The following is a 13,540-nucleotide window of genomic DNA, read 5'->3' as shown; positions in this document are numbered from 1 at the left end:
CAGTGTCTTCCTCAGTTGTATTCTCCGGCTAAACAGGAACTGTATTCACTGCAGTAATATCCAGAATACTCCAGTTCAGCTGCATCATTTAGGGTTAAGACTTTGGGACATGTGTTTTTTTTACACAGCAATAGTGAAATGTAAAAAAGTTAAATAGCAGAGAGCTTGACCTGAAATATGTTGTAACCCAGAGTCATACGTTTGTATGTGTGTTTCCTCTCTCTACAACTAGATGTGTGCTATGTTTAGCCATGCTGAGCTGTGTTATTTTCAGGACCTGTTTGTAATTTAGACAAATTTGGTACAGAATCCAGTTTTACATGTGATAAGACAAACTAAGAAAATTTCTGTACTGGAAACCTGAAGGGGGAGCAGCTGGTTTTGTTTAATCCTGTTTCTCTTGTATTCTTTGTAAGGACAGTTAGGCATCGGGGAAAGCAAGGCCAAAATAACAAAAGCAACTCATACCTATCACTACTATTTCCTGTGTCAGTGTTAAAAGAATTAAACATTTATTTGGACTGCATAACTGGTGGCATTGATCACACCTTGGAGTGGGAAAAGGAGGGATACACTTGTGTTCTGCACTCCAGTTTCCCCAAGGCCGGGCATAACAATATATTTTAAGAGTTTATGATATATAGATTAATAATAAAGTAAATAATCAATTGTTCAATTTCGTGAGTATCATTCAGTGTGGGGGGTCACTTCTTCTAAATGTGTTGTGGACACTAAGATCACTGCATCACTGCTTCAGTTCTTCCAAAAACAGATGAGACCATTAGTGATGGCCAGTTCGTGAATGAATCGTTCTTTTGAACCGGTTCTTTTTAGTGAACCGGTCGAACCAGTATGCTAAATCGGACTGAATCGTTCGAAACAGTTCACGTCTTGCGTCAGCGCTAAACAACAACTTACTCACTTTCAGACATGCCTGACAGTTTATTTTATTTTTTTTATTTATCCTTTATTTAACCAGGTAAAACCCATTGAGATTAAAAATCTCTTTTGCAAGGGAGACCTGGCCAAGATAGGCAGCAAAATTACATCACATCATTACATACGTACAAAGACACACATATAAAAGCCGATTATGCACTTACAAATGAAATCTCAACGAAAACATTGACATGTGAGGGAGTCCAACTCAAAACTTCTCATTCTCAACTTAAAAACACTTAAAGGAATCAATTTACTAAGTTTTTAGTTGTTCTGCAGTAAATTCCATGTAGAGGGAGCAGAATAAACAAATGCCTTTTTACCCAACACAGTTCTGACATGTGGGACAGAAAACGTCTCGGGTTATGACTATAACCCTTGTTCCCTGAGAAGGGAACGAGACACTGCGTCGATAAAATCGACTCTTTGGGGGACGCTCCCTAAGCGTGCGCCTCTGAAGTATGAATGAAACTAATCCAATCCTGATTGGTGTTGCGTCGTGACGTAACATGTGACGGCATACCCGGAAGTATAAAAGTGACGCTGTCACAACACACACTAGCCTCGCGATGAAGCAAGACGCTCAAGGGTCTGAAAAGGGGGCGTGGCAACACGACGCAGTGTCTCGTTCCCTTCTCAGGGAACAAGGGTTATAGTCATAACCCGAGACGTTCCCTATCGAGGGAACTCAACACTGCGTCGATAAAATCGACTCTTTGGGGAACGAGTACCCACTAGGCCACGCACCGAACAGACCCGCCCCAGAGTGAAACTGATTAGGCACTCAGCAAGGGCCGAGTACGTGTGCACCGGGCGTACTGGGAAGGCTGAGACTGTAAAACCTGATGAAAGTATGCGGGGTAGCCCAGCCGGCTGCCTCACAAATCTCCTGCAGAGGTACTCCCGACAGAAGGGCCCTAGAGGAAGCCATGCCTCTAGTCGAGTGAGCCCTTAAGGCCAAAGGTGAAGGAACCCCACGCACCTTGTAAGCCTCAGTAATAGCCTGGACAATCCAGTTACTTATAGTTTGTTTGGTCGCCGGGAGCCCCCTCTTAGGTGACCCAAAGCATACTAACAACTGGTCAGATCTTCTCCAAGAAGCAGACTTTTCCAAGTATACACTCAAAGCTCTGACGGGGCAGAGCAAGTGAAGCCTCTCTTCTCCCGCCGACACATGAGGTGGAGGATGGAATGCCTGAAGGACTACAGAGCGAGCCGTACTCGAAGGAACTTTAGGCACGTAGCCCGGACTCGGGTGCAAAAAGGCCTTTACTTTGCCAGGGGCAAACTCCAAGCAAGCTGGCGTTACCGCCAGGGCCTGGAGATCTCCCACCCTCTTAAGAGAGGTAATCGCTAAGAGAAAGACCATTTTCAACGTTAAGTCCTTAGGCGAAGCCGACTCTAAAGGTTCGAAGGGAGCGAGGGACAACCCTTCCAGAACTATTGCCAGATCCCAGGCAGGCACCCTGGACCTGATCGCCGGCCTCATCCTCCAAGCACCACGGAGAAACCTAATGACCAACTGGTGCCTCCCCAGAGGTCCACCATCTACTGGCGCGTGGAAAGCCGAAACGGCAGCCACGTACACCTTAAGAGTGGACGGGGAGAGACCCGCAGAGAAACGATCCTGAAGGAATTCCAGAACTGAAGCCACTGGGCAGTTTACTGGATCCAACCTTCGTTCTCCACACCAAGTGTGAAACACCTTCCACTTGAGGCCATATAATCTCCTGGTAGATGGGGCCCTAGAGCTAAGTATGGTTTCAACCACCTCAGCTGATAAGCCAGCATTTAGGTACTGAACCCCCTCAGAGGCCAGACCCACAGCTTCCACAACTCTGGGCGAGGGTGGAAGATTGTGCCCTCCGCCTGAGACAATAGATCCCTCCTCAGAGGAATCGGCCATGGCGGAGCTATGAGGAGTGATATTATATCCGAGAACCATACTCGTGTCGGCCATCTCGGGGCAACCAGAAGTAGACTGATGCCCTCTTGACGGACCCTCTCCAGGACCCCTGGGAGCAGAGCGATCGGGGGGAAAGCATACAGGCGAAGCCTCGGCCAAGCCTGTACCATGGCATCCAACCCCAGTGGGGCTGGATGTGAGAGGGAGAACCAAAGTGGACAGTGGGACGTCTCTCGAGACGCAAACAGATCCACTTCCATCGGTCCGAACCTCTCCCATATCGACTTCACCACATCCGGATGAAGTCTCCATTCCCCGGGCCTCAGCCCCTGCCTCGACAGGATGTCTGCTCCCCGATTCTGAACCCCTGGGATATACATTGCCCTTATTGACAATATCTTTCCCTGGGACCAAAGGATAATCTGATGCGCCAGTTTGCACAGAGGGCGCGATCTGAGTCCCCCCTGTCGGTTCAGATAGGCCACCACTGACGTATTGTCTGTCCGTATAAGGACGTGGCGACCCTCGATGTCTGGGAGGAAGCTCCTCAAAGCCTTGAATACCGCCATCATCTCCAGGCAATTTATATGCCAAGTGCGATGATGGTCCTGCCACAGACCCCTGGTAAAGCGGCCGTCCATGACCGCGCCCCAGCCCGTAAGGGAGGCGTCTGTCGAAACGGTTTCCCGGCGACATGACACCCCCAACACTGGCCCTTGGGATAGGAACCAAGGCTTCTTCCATATTTGCAGAGACTGAAGGCACTTGCGCGTTACTCTGATCATACGGAACGGATTTCCTTTGGGTGAGAACCCCTTGGTCTTCAACCACCACTGGAGGGGCCTCATGTGAAGGAGGCCCAGAGGAATAATGTTGGATGCCGCTGCCATGAGGCCCAGCATCCTTTGAAAGTGTTTCACAGTGACGGCCTGACCTAGCCTCACCCTGGACACCATCGCCAGAATTGACTCGATACGTGCGGGAGACATACGTGCCTGCATTGTAATCGAGTTCCACACGACTCCCAAAAAGGTCGTGCCCTGGGACGGTTCTAGCACACTCTTCTTCAAATTGAGTCTTAACCCCAATTTTTGAATATGGCCAAGAACGACATCTCGATGCCGAACTGCCATCTCCCGAGACTGGGCCAAAATAAGCCAGTCGTCGAGATAATTCAATACGCGAATCCCCTGAAGTCTCAGTGGAGCAAGGGCCACGTCCATACACTTGGTAAATGTGCGGGGAGAGAGTGCTAGGCCGAACGGAAGAACCCGATATTGGTATGCTTCGCCCCCGAAAGCGAACCTCAGGTACCTCCTGTGACAAGGAAGGATGGAGATGTGAAAATAGGCGTCTTTCAGATCTATCGTGACAAACCAGTCCTCGGATCTGATTTGACTCACGATTGTTGGAATGGTCAACATTCTGAATTTGAACCTTCTCAGAGACCGGTTCAACACCCTGAGATCCAAAATTGGTCTTAACCCCCCATCCTTCTTTGGAACTATAAAGTACCGGCTGTAAAACCCGGACTCCCTGTCTACCGGAAGAACACGTTCTATGGCTCCTTTCGACAGCAGAGTCTGTACTCCTTGTTCCAACACCTGAGCCTGCTCTGGGACCACCGCAGTGAGCACCACCCCAGAGAACTTGGGGGGGCGGTGCGCGAACTGCAGTCTGTACCCAACTCGTATTATCTGCAGGACCCATGGAGATATGTTGGGAAGATGATACCATCCCTCTACAAAATCTGCTAAGGGTACCAGCCTCTCGAGGCTGGCCTCTGGTGTCTTTTCGCTGGAAATTGATGCGGCCCGAAGCGCTGTTAACGGCGGACCTGCATCTTTTCCTAGAGGGCCCCGTTGTGAGAACAACCTCGGTTGTCTCACTGCGGAGGGGGCAGCCCTCTGAAGTCCTGCCTTGGCTAGGACCTCTTTTCCGAAGTCCTCTTAGCCTGAATGACGTCCCTCAGGTCGCCCCTCTGGCTGGAGGACTTCGGTTTTTGGGAGCGTTTCCTCTGTTGCCAAGACCCCGGAGGGGGGGCTCTAGAGGAAACGCTCTCCTTCTGCTCTGCCCTGTGGGAGGAGCTGGCTGATGGCTGGGGCTGATTGCTTTGCCCCCCCCTACTAGATTTGGCCTTCGCTTTCCGGGGGAGGTACTGCTGGAACGCCGCAGATTGTTTTCTCGACTCCTGAAACCTGTCGACAACCGAATTAACGGCGTCGCCGAACAGGCCAGAAGCCGAAAGCGGCGCATCCAGCAGGAAGGACCTATCCTTTTCTTTAATACCGGATAAGTTCAGCCACAGATGCCTCTCCGTGGCCACCATGGCCGCCATAGAGCGGCCAATAGCGCTGGCCGCTTCCCTAGTGGCCCGGAGAGACAAATCTGCGGCCTTCCTCAACTCCGCGACATCTTCAGGAGTAGGCCCCTCCCCCTCATCCAAATCTTTCAGGAGGTCGGCCTGGTATGCCTGCAAAATCGCCATTGAGTGCAGACACGAACCAGCCCGACCCGCCGCCATGTAAGCCCTGCCCACCAATGCAGATGTCTCTCTGCAGGGCTTACTAGGCAACGCCGGGGTCTTTAGGGAAGACGCCGATTCGGGAGAGAGATAGCTCGCTAAAGCCTCCTCCACCTTCGGCATCTTCCCATATCCCATATCTCGAGCCCCCATAACATTGCTGTAATCTATTACATTGGGACTCGAAATACGGGACGAATGCGGTCTTTCCCACGTTCTCGAGATCTCTTTATGGAGATCAGGGAAAAACGGCAGACCCCGGCGGTGAGGCTGTGACCTGCGCTGCAGGTAACGCTCGTCCATTTTACTGGTGACTTGCGTTTCCTGCTCATGTTGTGGCCAGCTGATGTTTAGTCTGGCCACAGCGCGTGTCACAACCTCCACCAGCTCCTCATAACCCAGGCCGCGTGATGGCGTGCTGAGATCACGGTCGTCCGCATCGATGCTGAGCACGTCCCCTTCCTCAGAAGTAGACAGCTCAAGCACCGGGACCTGATCGCGGGTAGGAGAAACCGCAGCGCGGGCTCCCACACCACTCTCAGAGGCTGCGGGACCAGCCGATGGCGAGCGAGAAAATGCCTCAGCATTCTCACTCTCCTCCGCCAGATCCCGCTGCGAACCCCAGGATCTCAGTCGCCGCATCGCCTCGACATATGCGGGACCAGAACCCTGGGGAACGCGAGCCTGACCGTGCTCGTCAAAGCACGCCAGCCGGGAGCGCAGCACTCTAATAGGCAAAGCCTCACACATTTCACAAGCAGCCCCCTCGAGAGCTGCCCGTGCGTGCTGCACTCCCAAACAATACACACATAGAGAGTGTGCGTCCCCACCCGTGATGAAACGAGGGCAGGGATGCACACACCTCTTGAATTGTTCACTGGCCATACTTTCTTTCAATAATAAGACAAACAACACCAAATAAGACAGACAGTTTCAACATAAAGCGCTTGCTGAAGAGCGAAAGCTAGTGTGTGTTGTGACAGCGTCACTTTTATACTTCCGGGTATGCCGTCACATGTTACGTCACGACGCAACACCAATCAGGATTGGATTAGTTTCATTCATACTTCAGAGGCGCACGCTTAGGGAGCGTCCCCCAAAGAGTCGATTTTATCGACGCAGTGTTGAGTTCCCTCGATAGGGAACAAAACAACATCTTGAGTAATTACCAACACTTTTTTTCATAAGAAGTGAACATAAATAAGATGGTAGCACACCAAGAATAGCCTTATATATAAATGTATACCAATGACTATAAGTCTATAGACTATAATGACCATCAAGAGTAATCACTGAGGGAATATTCAGTGATCTATTCCGATGACCTGTGAAAAGCATACATTTGGTTTTGTCTGCGTTGAGCACAAGTTTCAACTGTAGCAAGGTGTGTTGGACCATATTGAAGGCATTCTGTAAATGTGCAATAGCTTGTGTAAGAGAGGGTGCACAGCAGTAAATAACTGTGTCATCTGCATAAAAATGAAAGTTTGCATCAGGCAAATTCCTGTCACTAAGATAGTTTGAGAACCAAGAGACAGTTTTCTTTGAAAACCCCGAATTAAGAAGCCGAATCTTTAAAACATCATGATCAACCGTGTCAAAAGCTTTTGACAAATCAATAAAAAGTGATGCACAGTGCTGCTTCTTGTCACGAGCAACAGAGATGTCATTTATCACCTTCATTGCAGCTGTGATGGTATGGTGTTTTTTTCTAAAACCTGACTGAACTGGGGATAAAATGTCCTGTGCATGCAAGAAGTCTTTCATCTGATCACTTTTTTGAGGTGACTGTTCACGTCTTGGCCAAAACAGACAAATTAGAAATTGGCCTGTAATTATTTAAATTTGACGGATCACCCCCTTTCAATAATGGACAAACAAATGCAGATTTCCATATTTTGGGAATAGTGTTGCTCTCCAAAGTAAGGTTAAAAAGATACGTTAAAGGCTGTGCTACACAGTCAGCAGCTATTTTTAGGAAATAAGGCTCTATAAGATCAGGACCTGGGGGTTTTTCAGGAGCCAGTCCTTTTTGGGCTTTTTGAACGTCGGCCACTAAAAATGGAGTGAGATTGAAGACACTTGTAGAGACTGGTACATCTCTACAAGGTGTCTCAGTATATGGACAAGCAGTGTCAAACAAAGAACCAGACTGAATAAAATGCTCATTAAAATGGTTCAATATCTCCAGCTTATCATAAACTACTACAGAGTCTTTCATAATTGAAGAAGAAACATTAATACTATCTTTGTTTGGAGAAAGTAATTTAATAGCCTTCCAGAATTTGTGTTAGTAGTGGCTGACAGATAAAAATCAGATTTTGCTTTCTTAATAAGAGAAGAACATTTACTTCTTAACTGTCTAAAAACAAGCCAATCAGACGAAGAGCCCGTTTTTCTTGCTTTGGCCCATGCTAAATTGCGGTCATGAAGAATATCTCCAAGCTCAGAGGAAAACCAGGGATTATCCCGCCCCTTAACTCTGAATCTCTTTAGTGGGGCGTGTCTATTTACAATTTGCAAAAAACTATCCCGGAAAAAGATCCAGGCTGACTCCACATCGGGAATCAGCTCTATTCTACTCCAATCACTATTAAACAAATCATGGCAAAAGCCCTGTTCATTACATTTTTTGAGATTCCTCTTACATACTACACAAGGTTTACATTTAGGCATCTTAGTATTCCTTACAGCAGCAACAACGCAGTGGTCACTTAGGTCATTGCAAAAAACACCAACAGCAGAAAATTTGTGTGGAACATTTGTCAAAATTAAATCAATTAAGGTGGAATTCTCATGGCACTTACGATTTAAACGAGTGGGAGAATTGATTAACTGTGTAAAATTGACAGAATCACAAAATGACTAATCCCGCCCCTTAACTCTGAATCTCTTTAGTGGGGCGTGTCTATTTACAATTTGCAAAAAACTATCCCGGAAAAAGATCCAGGCTGACTCCACATCGGGAATCAGCTCTATTCTACTCCAATCACTATTAAACAAATCATGGCAAAAGCCCTGTTCATTACATTTTTTGAGATTCCTCTTACATACTACACAAGGTTTACATTTAGGCATCTTAGTATTCCTTACAGCAGCAACAACGCAGTGGTCACTTAGGTCATTGCAAAAAACACCAACAGCAGAAAATTTGTGTGGAACATTTGTCAAAATTAAATCAATTAAGGTGGAATTCTCATGGCACTTACGATTTAAACGAGTGGGAGAATTGATTAACTGTGTAAAATTGACAGAATCACAAAATGACTTAAATTCATCTGAACAAGGTTTCAGCCAGTCCCAGTTTAGGTCACCTGCTAAAATAATTTCAGAATAGTCCAATCTGGATAAGAGTTGAATAAGAGTCTGCAATGCAGTACTCAAGGCAGAAGGAGGCCTGTAACACCCAACAACAGTAACATAAAGGCCCTTGGCCAACTCCACCTTCACTGCCAACAATTCCAGCTGCTTACTGATTGATTCTGTATAGACTAGCTTCACATTAAATTTAGATTTGACATAAATAGCAACCCCCCCACCCTTCCTTAATCTGTCAGCACGAAACACGTTATAATCACCCATTCCAATGTCCATATCAGTGATTGATTTTGTCAGCCAGGTTTCAGATAGCACAACAATATCAGCATCTGTTAAATTCACCTAAATTCTAAGCAGATCTAATTTAGGTAACAAACTGCGAACATTAAAGGATTAGTTCACTTTTGAAAAAACTTTTGCTGATAATTTACTCACCCCCATGTCATCCAAGATGTCCATGTCTTTCTTTCCTCAGTCGAAAAGAAATTTAGGTTTTTGATGAAAACTGTTACAGTGGAGGCTCCCGCTCCGCCTCCTCTCCGCCACCAGAGGGAGCCTTCACCGGAGTATTGATCATTGGACATAAACTCAAATTCCCATCATACCTCTTACCTGGGACTGATTGCGTCACACACCTGCACCGCATTAGCACACACATAAAAGCCACCTTCACACACACACCATTGCGAAGTCTTGATTTGCCCCGGTGATCATTTCTGAGCGGTATTCCCTGTTTCTGGTTCGTTATTCCCTGTTTCGCCCGTGAGTCATTACAGAAGACTTCGCCACCAACTAATCCAGCAGCCGTCATGCAACTGACCGCCGAACTCACATCCCAAACTTCACGCTTAGATCTACACCATCAACAGCTCAGCCACCTGACTACCATCACTGAGCAGCTCGTACAGACATTTCAGGAGCTTCGCACCGCTGCTGGTAGCATACCTAGCACGCCTGCTACACCACCTCCACCGAGTGTACCTCCTGATACTGTGAGTACTGCAGTCAATCCCCGACTCGCTTTTCCTGATAAATTTGACGGTACTCCAACCAAATGCAAGGGGTTCCTGTTACAATGTACACTCTTCGTGGAGCAACAACCAGCACTATACGCCAGTCATGGGAGTCGCATTACTTTCGTTTGTTCACTCCTCACCGGCAGAGCATTAGAATGGGCTACGGCTGTCTGGAGACCAGAGGGTAATACTTTTGCTAGATTTCAAGAGTTTATTCAACAGTTTCGTCAAGTATTTGAACATACGACGGAGAAAGATGATGCTGCCGACCAACTCTTAAACCTCACTCAGGGAAAAGAAACTGCTGCTGATTATGCCCTCACATTTCGCACGCTGGCTGCACAAACAAACTGGGTGGAGGATACTTTGAAAACCCTTTTCAGGAGAGGACTTACCAATGAGCTGCAATCCGAATTAGCCTGTCGAGATGAGGGAAAAACTCTGAATGAATATATCACTCTGGCTATTCAAGTCGACAATCTGATGCGATCCAGACGTAAACCTCGGGTACCAGTTCAGTCCTCACTCGTAGCCACTAACCATCCCGAACCCATGCAACTGGGACTCACTCATATCTCGCCAGAGGAACGTGAACGTAGATTTCAACATCGGTTATGTATGTACTGTGGTCAATCTGGACACATGAAGCTCTCCTGCCCTGTTCGACCCTCCAACCGTAACCAGTCAGTGAGTACCCGAGAGAAATCCCATAATCCTGCTTCCAGTTTCAAACTTCCAGTCCGCCTAACCATTCATAACCAATCCATTGACACTTCTGCTTTTATCGACTCTGGAGCTGCAGGAAATTTCATGTCCTAAACATTTGCTGAACAACACAACATCCAACTTAATCCGTGTCCTTCTTCCTTGACAGTGGAAGCGCTAGATGGGCATCCCATCGGAGAAGGAAAGATCCAGCGCGTCACGGAGAGGATCCAATTGCACATTGGATCTCTGCACTCCGAAAACATTCAGTTCTATGTTATTCACGCTCCACATCACTCCATCATTCTGGGACATCCCTGGCTTCAAACTCACAATCCTCACATCTCTTGGAAGGAGGGTCAAATTATTCGCTGGGGTGAAGCATGTAATCACCACTGTCTGTCCAAGGTCACCCGAGTTTGCAATCCTGAACCTGAGTCTGATACTACGTCGTCCGAGCCAGAGAATCTACCTTCTGTTTATGCGGATCTGAGTGAGGCTTTCAGCAAGGCAAAAGCTGCACAACTCCCCGAGCACAGATCGACTGACTGTGCCATCGATTTAATTCCCGGCGCCACTCCTCCCAGAGGTAGAATTTTCCCATTGTCAAAACCAGAATCTGATGCTATGAAAAAATATATAGAAGAAGAACTCGCTAAAGGTTTCATTCGACCCTCCACTTCACCAGCAGCCGCCGGGTTCTTCTTCGTAAAGAAGGACGGGGGACTCAGACCCTGCATCGATTACCGAGGCTTGAACGAGATTACTGTCAAATATCGCTATCCCCTTCCTCTGGTTCCTGCCGCCTTAGAACAACTCCGTCAAGCCAAATATTACACCAAACTCGATCTACGCAATGCCTACAATCTGATTCGCATACGAGAGGGCGATGAGTGGAAAACTGCCTTTTCCACCACTAGTGGGCACTATGAATATCTCGTCATGCCTTTCGGATTGTCCAACAGTCCTTCTGTCTTCCAAGCCTTCATGAATGATGTGTTCCGTGATATGCTGGACAAGTGGGTGATCGTATACATTGACGACATTCTGATCTACTCCACTTCATTAGAAAGAGCATATTCAACATGTCCGGTCTGTACTTCAACGCCTGATTCAGTTTCATCTCTATGCCAAAAACGAAAAATGTGAATTCCACCAAACCAGCATTTCGTTCCTCGGATACATCATCAGTCAAGAAGGGGTCGCCATGGATGAAAAGAAGGTAAAGGGGGTAGTAGACTGGCCATTACCACAAACCATCAAAGAACTACAAAGATTCCTGGGATTTGCAAACTTCTACCGGAGATTCATCAGGAATTTCAGCCTCATAGCCGCTCCTCTAACAGCCTTAACCAAACGTCACAGCCATCGCATATCCTGGAACCCCGAAGCACAACAAGCTTTTCACGACCTGAAGACACGTTTCACTACTGCACCCATTCTGCATCATCCGGATCCTGAACGACAATTCATTGTTGAAGTCGATGCTTCAAATACAGGGGTGGGGGCCATACTATCACAACGCCAGGGAGACCCCGCCAAGATGTACCCATGTGCGTTCTTCTCTCGCAAACTCTCTCCAGCTGAACGTAACTACGATGTGGGAAATCGTGAACTATTAGCCATGAAGTTGGCCTTGGAAGAATGGCGTCATTGGTTGGAGGGAGCGGCAGAACCGTTTATCATTCTCACAGACCACAAAAACCTGGAATACCTCAGATCGGCTAAGCGTCTCAACCCACGTCAGGCCAGATGGGCATTGTTCTTCACCCGATTCAATTTTACTGTTACCTACCGCCCAGGAACCAAAAACACCAAAGCTGATGCCCTCTCTCGACAAACTGAAGAAACTGCCCAGAATCACAATCCAGAAAACATACTTGGAGAGAAATTGTTAGTTGCTCCTGTCCAATGGGATATTATGACCGAGATCCAGCAGACCAATCGTCAAACTCCCATTCCTGCAGAATGTCCAGCCAACCTCCTTTATGTACCAGAAACTTTACGAGCCCGTCTCCTAGATCAAGTTCATTCCAGTCCCAGCTCGGGTCATCCAGGTATCACTGCCACTGTCCAACTTCTACAGAATCGTTTCTGGTGGCCCACACTTACTCCAGATACCATCAACCACATTCACAACTGTTCTCATTGCCAGACCTCGAAATCACCACGAACACTACCTGCCGGTCTACTCTGTCCTCTTCCTACCCCACAACGACCATGGTCTCACATCGCCGTAGATTTCATCACCGATCTCCCCAACTCGCAAGGTTACACCACCATTCTCACCATAGTGGATCGATTCTCAAAAGCCTGTCGATTGGTTCCTCTCACTAAGCTTCCCACAGCCTTCGAAACTGCCGAACTCCTATGCAACCAAGTATTCAGATTTTATGGATTACCTGAAGACATCGTGTCTGATAGGGGACCACAGTTCACGTCTCGAGTTTGGACCTCCTTCTTCAAAAATCTCAATGTTAACATCAGCCTCACCTCCGGGTATCATCCACAGTCCAACGGACAAACCGAACGTTTAAACCAAGATGTCATCCGCTTTCTACGAACCTACTGTCAACAGCATCAACAAGATTGGAGCAGATACCTGTTCTGGGCTGAATATGCTCAAAATTCCCTGGTTAAACCCGCTACTGGCATCACACCCTTTAAATGCATTCTTGGTTTCCAACCTCCTCTCTTTCCCTGGTCCGGCGAACCCACGGAACTACCATCTGTCACCGAATGGCTACACAAGAGCGAAGAGGTCTGGGATCAGGCACATACTCACCTAAGGCACGCCGTCAGACGTCAAGAACATCAGGCCAATCGTCACCGTCGCCCAGCTCCAGTATACCAGATCGGCCAATGGGTTTGGCTGTCCACCAGAGACCTAAGACTCAGACTTCCATGTCGCAAACTCAGTCCCAGGTATGTTGGTCCCTTCCAAATTATTAGACAGATTTCACCAGTTTCATTCCGATTAGACCTGCCCGCTAACTACCGTATTTCTCCCACTTTTCATGTTTCTCTGCTGAAACCCGCTGGTGGTCCGAGGGGAGAAGCGGAGGGAGGGACCACTTCTCAGAACCCTCCACCCATTCTGGTCGATGGCGAGGAGGCGTACCGGGTACATAA

Source organism: Pimephales promelas, chromosome 2 (genome assembly GCF_988280905.1).
Source record: "Pimephales promelas chromosome 2, fPimPro1.hap1.1, whole genome shotgun sequence".
Classification (NCBI taxonomy): domain Eukaryota; kingdom Metazoa; phylum Chordata; class Actinopteri; order Cypriniformes; family Leuciscidae; genus Pimephales; species Pimephales promelas.
The sequence above is the reverse complement of the archived record's forward strand: the minus strand, read 5'-3'. Positions refer to the sequence as shown.